Source organism: Cygnus olor, chromosome 3 (assembly GCF_009769625.2).
Source record: "Cygnus olor isolate bCygOlo1 chromosome 3, bCygOlo1.pri.v2, whole genome shotgun sequence".
Taxonomy (NCBI): Eukaryota; Metazoa; Chordata; class Aves; order Anseriformes; family Anatidae; genus Cygnus; species Cygnus olor.
In genome coordinates, this window is record NC_049171.1 from 40,282,557 (window position 1) to 40,293,427 (window position 10,871).

A 10,871-nucleotide genomic window follows, 5' to 3' on the forward strand; every position below is an offset into this window, starting at 1 on the left:
TAGGGAGTCTTATATAAAGTTGATCCATACTGCAAGAGAACTAAGGAAAAAAAAAAAGAAGTTGACCACTGCCAGAGTTGTGGCAGTCACCATTAATGTCCTTTTAAAAATGTCTTTGTAGATTTTTAAACAATGATATCAGACTAGAGATAGAATTAGCATTAAATACAGATACAACAGAAATGAGACCTGTATCAACTCCCCAGATATCTCATCTACCTCTTATTTGCATGTGTTTTCCTTTATATAGGGAAAAAAAAAATCTTACCATATCACACTGCAGTCCTTTAATAATATTATTATATCTTTTAAAGAAAATTAAAATTTATTTATGTCAAATTAAGTCAGTCTTCAAAAACTTAGGCAAATATGCTTTTCTTGAAAGACAGATTGTAGGGATTTGAAAATACTGCTAAGTTTCTTTGTGAAGGAAAATATGTAGTGCTGCAGTATAGGATTTCAGTACTTTCAATGTAATAGAAAGAGCCCCTCTTAATAATTATGTTGTTTTCAATGACCAAAAACCAAACGAGACAACATATATCTAGGAGCTGATCTGAGCCCAAGAATGCAATTGTTTTCCATTCATCTGTTTAAATACGTAGCAAAAATGTGATAACTAACTGCCCGTCAATTGTACCTATAAATGTCTATAGATCAATACACCTTATTTGAGACAGTCTTAGTTTAAAATTTTAAGGATTTTTGGTGGGTATTTGTTTTTTAAATTGTAAATTTTTATGAAATAACCCCCATCTTATCATAACTATGTCTAAGTAGAAAATAATATGGCAGAAGCAAAGGTTGGTGATTCATCATGGACAATAAAATTTTAAAGCCAGGCATTGTCAAATTGTCATTGTGTTTCAGAGAATTTTCCTCTGGAATTATGTCAAAAATGTAAACATTGAGAAGATGATAGGCGAAGTTATCAGTACCTTTTCCTTTTCTGCATTTCCAACATAGTTTTTACAGAAGTGATTGGCTATTACAAACAGGGAAAGAAGTGAGTTCTCTTCTGTGTCATAGGAAGAGGAATTTTGCAAGCATTTAAACTGAATTTTTAATAAAACATTTGGTGGGAATGGCATGTCATCTCCCTCTGGAGGAAATAAAAATGCTCTTGTTTGGTTTGGATTTCCAGTACTCTGATTTTCTTTCACAAACTACTGATTAGGCTTTCACAGATCCAGAAGGTTAGTGTTTCACTGCAGTGTGAGCTCAGATGAATGCTTTAGCAAGTCATTGTCTATGAAGTCATGCAATGCAAGCTTCTTTTTAATATGATACATCAAGTAAGTGATCATATCCTGCTCAGATTTCAATTTCAAATTTTATTTTATTTTTTTTAAAGTGTAAAAACAACAGTCCTTAATTTGTTCTAATTCACTGTTTCATTATTTGAACCAGAGTTGCTCCCTCAAAATTACTGTTTAGAATCAAAGGACAGAAAAATGAGTTCTTTCTGCCACTGTTTATCAGGCAAATGAAAACTGTGAATGCTCAGTGGCATACTGGCTCTGCTCCTGTGTGCACTTCAGGTACTGAATAAGCAAGAGGTGGACCACACAAGCCTTTCAAGGCTTGAGCTGAGTGATTGCCAGTACCTTATAAAGCTTAATATAATATGTCTCATTTGATAATCAGAGCTCAGTTAAACATATGTACCAGTCTGGTGAGAAATGAATAAAGCTGATGCAAAACCTATTTCAAGTATCCAATACTAAATGTCACATTTTACTGGTTGACACACATTTATCACTTCATTTCACAGTACAGTAAACAACTCATAAGTCACTGGCTAATTTGATTGACAGTAGCCTTGGGCATTCTTCAGCAATCATGTAGTATACTGCATCAAGTCAGATTTTAGGGTAATTGACTTCAACAATATGAAAAAAGATAAAAAATCCTATAGTCTGTTCAAAATGAAAGGAAAAGGGGAAATCAAAAATGAGAGAACAATAAATTATAGAAATTTCTCATTTGAGTAAGTAACAGCTTTAATAGCTTTCTCTAAGTACTGAGTACACTCAATTGAACATCTGCTTTCCAGCTGTGTATATTGATATATTACCAGAGTTTTATTCTCTCCTACTTTAAATATATCCATAAGTTTTTCAGGGCTCCACTACCCGACTTTCTGACAATGCCTTGATTGTGAAAGATATAAAAATGTCAAAAATTCTGTAGCCCATTTTATGCCCAGGATATTATTTTTCAATTGAATCCAAAGACAGATGTCTATGAACAATTAAACCATTCTCCAATCACACCTTGTTCCAGCTGGGATCATAGAATTAAAAGGAAATAAAACATCATGATTCACTTATTGCTGGAGTACCTAGTGTTTCCTGTACTGCTGATAGTTTCTTATTAAACAATTCTGTCAATGGAAAATGAATATTGTCCGCTGCTTGAACTTCTAAAGTTAGTTCTTTGTTATTAAATTTGATTTTCTTCTCTTATAATAATTCATACACTTAGTGACTGGCTTCAGAAATTCCCATTAGATGGAGATTATGTTATCTAAAGCTTACTAAATCCCACGTCAGGTCTCAGGGAGTTTAGCTGTAAAGCAAAACACTGAAAAAGATCTGTCGTGAAAAAGAGAACTTACTAATAAATATATATATGTATACGTATACATATATATGTGTGTATTCCAGTGTCTTTTCTATTAAAAAAGATGTGGAAAATGCTTCTTTCTTTCCTCTCAACTTAATATAAGGTTAGCTTTCTCAACTCCCTTTGTCACTGTTTCTTGCATGGCAACCACAGAACTCAGAGCTATGTCTTTAAAAGCGACCATATAATGTGCATATGAACGAAATATCATCAGTATGTTTATGTTTTAGTGATTCACAACAGCCATATTCTCATTCATATGGGAAGCATTTGATTTCCAGACTGTGCCCAGAAAGGTTGTTAATAAAATATTTCTGCACTTTGTAGATAGACAGTTTATCATCTTAGGTTATGTATTCTGAAAGAAATATGCACTCTTATTATTTTCCCTGGACACGATAGAACAGACACAAGCATACTTAGTTTCAAAAAGCTAATATCAAATTGAAATAGAAATTTACTGATTGATTTTTTTAATTTTATTAAATGACACCAAAGAAACATGATTGTGTCTTTCAGAAACATTAGAGATTAAGAGGATACATTAAAGTGTGTAAATTAAATCTATCTTAGTCCTGGTAAGTTTTTTGAAAAGATTGACATGTATTAAACTCCTGACTGTGGAAAATGCAATCTAGTGAGAAGTCATTTCCCTTAAAACCTTGAGATTCACAAAGCATTAAAGGAGGTGATTGAAAGATAAATACAAAAGGCAGAAAGTTGGCACTACTGATTTACATGACTTATCTGCATTTCTGAGAGCCATTGTAAACCCATATTAGGTGCACTGGTGTACATTACACACTTCTTGCATATGTCTGTGCACACTTGACTTGGAAAAAAAATCCAGGGTCAGCTTCTGCTCACATGCCCCAGCCAAACAAATCCTTTAAGCATGTGCTTAAATTCAGCAAAGGAATAATATCATCGATATCAATGAAACTCCCCACATGTTTAAATGATTTAAATGTTCACAGGTTCAGGGAAGTTTTATTTAGGATTTATTCTGTTGTAATAGTAACCACTAACATGACTTTTACTTTCTTTCCCATCTGCACACTGTTTATAGTAGAGAACAGATTTGTAGGGACAGGCAACTATCCTTTTTCTTTAAAAACAACTGACTTGCAGAACAAAGGGCTGCTGAACACACAAGTCTTGCTTCAGGCTGGAAGCATAACCAGCAAACTTGGCTTAGGTATAGGTTTATACAACGGCAGTAATCCCTTGTGTCCTCTTCCCCACTCTCTCGCTCTCTCTCTTTTTTTTTTTTTTTTTTTAATCTAACAAAACTTATGCACACAGCATCAAGTGTGTCTAAAACCCTAAAACCAAAAATAACATAAATACATTAATTGACTAAATTTATGAGAAAAAAAGATGGTCAAACATCTGTCTGGCAAAGAGAGATGCTGAAATAGCACTTCGCAGAAAATTAGGTTCTATATACATTTAGTATCATCTTTTCTATAGAGGTTATTAGAGGAGTTAACACACACACATAGTATCTGAAACAGATATTTCAGAAAGGAAAAATCCCAACTTTCTTCATATTAGCAACAGTTGCAACTTTTTTTTTTTTTTTTTTTTTTTTTTTTTTTTTTTTTTTTTTTTTCCCTTTGAGTTAAAGAAAAGACTGTGAAGGAAGACCCTTTTGGAACCTAATCTTTTTATTCTTTCTACCCACCTTTTTTCCTCACCTGGGTCCAGCTAGGAGTAAGCTGCTTAGCATTCATAATGCTGCTTGATAAAAAACAGTCAAATTCAAATGAGGAACATTCTTATGGTATTGAATACATCTACCTAGAGGTCCATGCATTTATTATGGCTTATGTAGAGGGGGTAGTATTTAGACAGAGAGAAATTTAGCAAAACATCCACAATCACATAACATGTCAGAAAAGATGTTTTTAGAATTCCTGAGATTTTGACATGTTAAACTTCAGACCCCACTTCAGCTCCAGCAATTCACCTGCAGTCAAGGCTTGAGACATTGTAACTGGATACTCCACAATGTAAAAAGTTGTTTTCTGTTGATATAACATACCTAAAATCTACTAAATGTGGAATAAATTTTATGGGCTGATGTAGAATAGGATGATTTTTTGTGCAAATGCTTATTCTTTTCTCCCGATTTTTTTTGTCGTGGTGAAAAGTCACATGATATTTGTTTTATTTTCTTCAACCCATTTTGTTATCTTTTGGACTTTTGTTGTTGTTGCTAATTATCTCAAAAAATAAATACTGATATAAGCTTAAAAATCAAGACCTTTATAAGACTTAAAAATACTAAAATTTCCGCAATGCATCTAGGATCTTCCTGTTCCAAAGATATACTGATTACTTTGTGTTTTACCCAATATAATTTGAGGCAGACGGATTGGTAGGTTTGAGCCCTACATTGCCCTAAGCTACCTCTGCAGTGGAGGATTTTCATCTCAGCAAGAGAAATTCCCCCATAGATTCACAGAGAGCTTAGATGTACTCACTTTTCCCTTGGTGCTATCTAAGTCCCTGCATTGGTTGTAACATAATGGTAAGGTGGTAACCTTAAAGTCTTCACCAAAGTGCCAGTACAAAGCAGAATCTTGCTGTCTTATTTTGCAAAGTCTGTATCTTCTCTGTATTTATTGAATCTTACATAAAAAGATCCTCCCTCTGGATTAAGATGCTCAAAATCTTCTAAATCAGCTTCACTAAATGTTGTGGGTCAGAATGGACAAGATTTGCCAAGAAATCATTCTTGCTGTTGGCTTGGATTACTGACAAACTGCAATTTGGGGAAAAGAAAAAAAAAAAAAAAGAAAGAATTTAATAAATTGTTTTTGTTTTAACATCTGAAATCAGAATAGTGACAAACTAATTAGCATTCAAAGGTATTCTGAGGTAGGAAAATGTTGCTGCAGGAGTGAGAGTGAACAGTATGAAAGATTTACACTTACACCTGGGAAAGTCACAGCAGATTGGATGAGCTCCAGCAGGTAAGATACCACTGCATAGGAATGGCAAGTAATTGTATGTCACAAGATCAAAGGAGTGCCTGAAATGTTAGAGGAAATTACTACACAAGTTTGGAAGAAAGGTTTGCTCCCTTATGCAATGCGTGCTCTGACTGTTGTATGGGGCCACTGCATGTCTGTGGAGAACAGTCAGACTTATTAATGTCACTGATTAGCACTGGCCTTGGGCAAGGGGGCATTTGAGTAGCTTGCTTCTGCTTATCTCTTACACAAACTTTGTGGATGGATGTCCACAGTCTTTGGTATGAGAGGTTGCCAAAAGAGGGAGTTTGGCAGTGGCAGGACAGTCTTGTTTTGTCAGCAGAACAGAATCTTGAAGGCCGTGGTGCCCAGAGTGAAATCTTTTGCTTGTAGAATGAATATTAAAGTTAACACCCCTGGATATGACAATGAGCTTAATGCTCATTAATGCATGTCAGTACATGCTAAACATGTAAGACTATAGTACTCAACTCTTCACCCAAATCATGCTAAATGTCACCCCAGGGCAGGGAACAGATAAGAGTAGGATAACAGATAACAGATATAAAAGGAAAAGAAGAGTGTAGAAAAAGTGTTAATGTTAGGAAAAAGAGTTAGTGTTAGAATTAGATGAAGTGACAGAAAAGTTAGAAAAGGGTGGGGCAGAAAGAAGAGATTGGAGACCTGGAAGAGGCAGTCGACGGGCTGTGCTCCTTCTCCTCCACAAAGACAGGGACACCTCCTTGGTAAGCTCTGTGCCTTCACCTTTTGGTGAGGAATACCCAGGATAGCATTTTACTAGCACTATTATCATATATTAGTGTTATTGTTGTAACTGTATTTATAAATGACAATTTTGAATCTGTTATATCTGTTGCCTTATTAAATACTTTCAACTTTATGAAACTATCTCAGTGAAAGTCCCTGAAAGGGCTCTGAAACAGGTGAACATATGACTCTGATAAGTACCCTTTAACACAACAATGTCCTAAGGGAGAACATGAGTAAAAATGTCAGGAGGGTATTGCCAAGGAGATTATGAAATCACACTGAATTTAGGCATATGGGAGAGGCTGACAATGTGAGGTTTCAAACCAGAGACTAAGTGAAACTCCCACAAGAGCTGAAAGTTAAAAACAACAAACAAACAAACAAACAAACAAACAAAAAGTGATCTGTGTAGCCATAGGATGAGTTTTATTTTGTCAAGAAGTTCCAGGTTTGGATCTCACCATTAAAGCAGCTTCTTGTAATGTGTAAAGGAGGATGTAGTTTATTCTCCTGCTGATTTTTTTTTTTTCAAAGTAAAATTGTATTTGTTTAAGATATCTGTTTCACGATCCATTGATTCAGTAGTCATAGAGTTTTTCCAAAGAGAGTTTTTCAAAAATGTTAAATACATGTTTTAAAAGAAAGTAACTTCTTTCTACCCTGAGATAATTTAAATGGTGATTAAACTGCCTTCAACCTCTCTTTAGATGTTAAATTTAGGGTCTTCAGTAAAAGCCAAATAATAAAATCTTCTTGCCTCCAAAGGCAGGAGTTTGCCAGGAAATTTATCCAGATGGGTGAGCAGGAACTTTAATAAAAATAGAATACTGACTTTAGGATTTGGAGTTTTGAAAGTCCTCGAGATTAGTCTCTCTTGGTTTCCCTTGAAATTAAAGACAGCAACAGAATTGATTTCAGTGAGAATGTAGTGAGCTTAACCAAGAGCAAATCTCAAAATCCCACTCTATGAACATCTAAATCAGAGAGATTAAGTTACAAAAAGCATTTGTAAGGTTCTTTTTTAGCTTTCTTCCCATGGAGCTTTACCCTAATGAAACAAGCATTTTGAGAGGATGAATTTGCAAAAGAAAAAAAAAGTCTCATTTTCTGTTCTGCAGATTAGTCACATACTCTAAATTCACCTTCTACATAATGATTGTATATGTAAATATATAGATAGGACACAGTTATGTGTGTGTAAGGTCATATGCACAAACTCACTGGAAAAGAAGATGGTAATCATGCACTCTAATGAACTTCTGTTGTTTGTAGAGAAGATACAGATAACAATAATGATAAAAAAAAATCTGTTAATTTATTTTTTTGATCCAAAATATGAAGAGTAATTACTAAGTGGGCCATATTCCTCCATGAGTTACTTTCATGATGACAGAAGTCAATGGCTTAGTTATCATAGGTAATTTAAAATATTTTGAAACCTAAAGTTTCCCCATACTTTTTGTTATAATATGTAGGGTATTCAGATGAGAAACTTCGAACTAAAACTTCCCAGCTTGGTTTGGGAGTGTGCTGAACTGTGAGGACACACTGGCTCTTGCCTTCAGGGGAAAATAATGGGCACTGACTTCTTTTATTTATTGATATAGGTTACATTTCCTTCTAGAACTGTAAACTGTTTAATAAACTGCCTGTGACCACAAAACCTCTAGTTATTCAAGATATTTTTACATAAAGGGGATCTATAGCTACCATGTTAAATTCTGTCGTAGTTTGTTGATGGAAAGGCTTAAGAAGAAGCCTAGATTTAACTTACTGTCTCTCTAAATGCTTCTGTGAAGTTGCAGATCACTTGAAGACCTTACTTGTACTTTTTTCTTTTTATTATCCTTCTTGCTTATGAGGACAAAATGTAAATGCAGGAACAAAATAAGCTTTTTTTTTTTTTTTTTTTTTTCTCCAGCCACACTTTTTCCCTTTGTCTCAAATAACATTTCTAAATTTAAGAGCAGCATTCTCTGTTTTGGCAGTGGCATCATTCTTAGAGTTTCTGCTTCATCTGCCTTGTATTATCTGCCTTTATACCTTTCCTAAACTTGTTTTCAGTTTCCATTTCTAACTTGAATTTGTTTTCTCTTTTCATAATATACAGGTTCAAAATGAAAAAATATACTCCAAAAGAAAGACTCTGAAACCTTATGCAGTAAGACTATGAAAAAATAGGTTTTCATGTCCTAGAAGAAAATAAATCTGCCTTCTTCCTTTCCTTCAAGAAATAAAATTAGCCTTTATTAGATAGCACTTACTTCGGTAGATTTTGTTTAAGCAAAGTAGGTGTATTCTAGTTATGTCACAATGGAAATGGACTTTGCTGCAACTTATAAATTTCTGACATTATGAGTCATGTTCATTAATTGCATAGATTTCTACAGTTCAGACAACCATACTTTTTAATTTGTTAGAAATAAGAAATTACACTTTTGTCTGTTACCACTTTCTCATTTACATTATATCTGGCTCTTTATCCTGGTAAGAATGTTTTGAAGCAGGGTTTATAGTAAGTTTTTGTTTCCTTAGAAATGAAAACACAAAATAGGACTAAAGGGAGGAACCCAAGGTAAAAAGGAACATTAGCATGAACAGTTAAATTTGCCCACCACTAGTCATGTAACTTAGGAAAAAAGAGAAAAAGTACTTAAAAATGGAAATGGAAAAAAAAATGCTAAATGGCATTTTCAGTTAACTTTTATTAACTGAGAGTACAAGTTGGTCTCCAGCAGAGTCTTTAATTTTACATTAAATATATATATATATATAAATGAAGAAGTATAAATGACAATTTGTCATAAAATTCTAGTGTTTGCAGTATATCAGATCATGGGTAAAGGAGCTGTGTAATTACCCCACAGCAGTCAATAAAGAATTTAAGGAAATACTTTCAATCTCCCTCATTCTTAAAACTTCACTCCCTGAAATTTTAAGATAGGTAACTGGCAATCTTTTGTGCTGTGATTTTTCAAAGCAAGTACAATCACCATGGAAAACACATTCTCTCAAGGCTTTCAGTTGTTTACAGAGTCAACAGATTTGTGTAATGCAAGGAAACATTCTTCTGCATTTTAGTAGTTTTAATGTCTAAATTGTTCATCTGCTTAGCTTGTTAAAGTCTCCTTTTCCTTGGCAAGCCTTCCCAACAGAACTAAAGCGTAGATAAAGAAGGCATGAATGAATACAGAAGGGTTCATTAGGAGCACGTGAACATATTTTCATTTGAGATAAATGCAAAATACAAAATGTTTTTCATTTCTGTCCCAATTATAGTAAAATCTTAGACAATCCAGGACAAGATTTCTCATACTTACTTTTTTTTTTTTTTTCTTCTCCAATTTACAAGGTGTTTGTTTACAAATACCAGCCATAGAAGCTGTTGTTTCTAACTGTGCTTTCACATCTCTGTTCACACATCCAAGACCATAAAAACAAAACAAACCAACCAAACAAAAAAAACCCTCTATAAACAGAAGAAATTGTTTGATGCGACGGTAGTTATAAAACAATACCAACAATTTAACCTATAACTCTTATCAGTTCTTGAATGTCCTATGTAACATTTTTCAAGGCAATCAGACATTCCATTTTAAATCCTAATATACTTTAAAATTAAAGAAGAACCATCTAAACTTTTCCTCGTTGCCCCAGTTCTCAACTAAAGACACAGAGTAAATTAAATATTTCTTTATCTTTTTCCCTACAAAGTGCCAAAAAATTTTTTAAACTTTTTGAACTCTTGTGAACACCTCCATAACCCTTACCCAATTCACTTCAAATATAGTCAAAAATCTTAAAACAGTATTAGCCGTGACTTGCCAAGTTTGAGGTCAACATTCTTTTAGTTGCAATCATCACTCCAAAATAAAATGTAATTAAGCAGAGTTATATAAATACAAAGCAGAGTTAAATACAAAGTATTCTGATCTGGTTCTATGCATAATGTGTTATACCTGTGCTGTATGTATATTTTAAAAGACAGCTGTGACAACACGAAATGTATCTGGTATTTTTAGATCTGCCTACTTCTTCTTTTCTTCAATGAAAACACCTTTCTACCCCTTCTGAGATCATAATTTCCATATTTAACATGCACAATATCACCTCCTGCTTTAGGTAATTACATGGTAGAGTTCCTGAAAACCTCGTCCCCCTTATTAAAGCTTAGAATATCTTCCTGCCATAGTTTTAAGTGTTCTCTGCCTGCAGAGTCTTGATGACATAATTCAGACCTGTATGCAAGACCCTCACCTTAGGTCAATTACATTCTAATTGCATGACATTATGGTTTCTTGGAAAAAGAGAAGTAAAGCATTCCACGTTACATATTTTGATAGTTTGGGGGGGAGGCTGGGGTAGGGAGGTGCGGTGGTTTTACCCTGTTGGGCAGCTGAACTCCACCACAACAACTACCTCTCCTCAAAGGGAAAGGGGTAGAAAATACAAGGAAAAGGGCTCAAGGGTTGAGATAAGGAAAGGTAGATC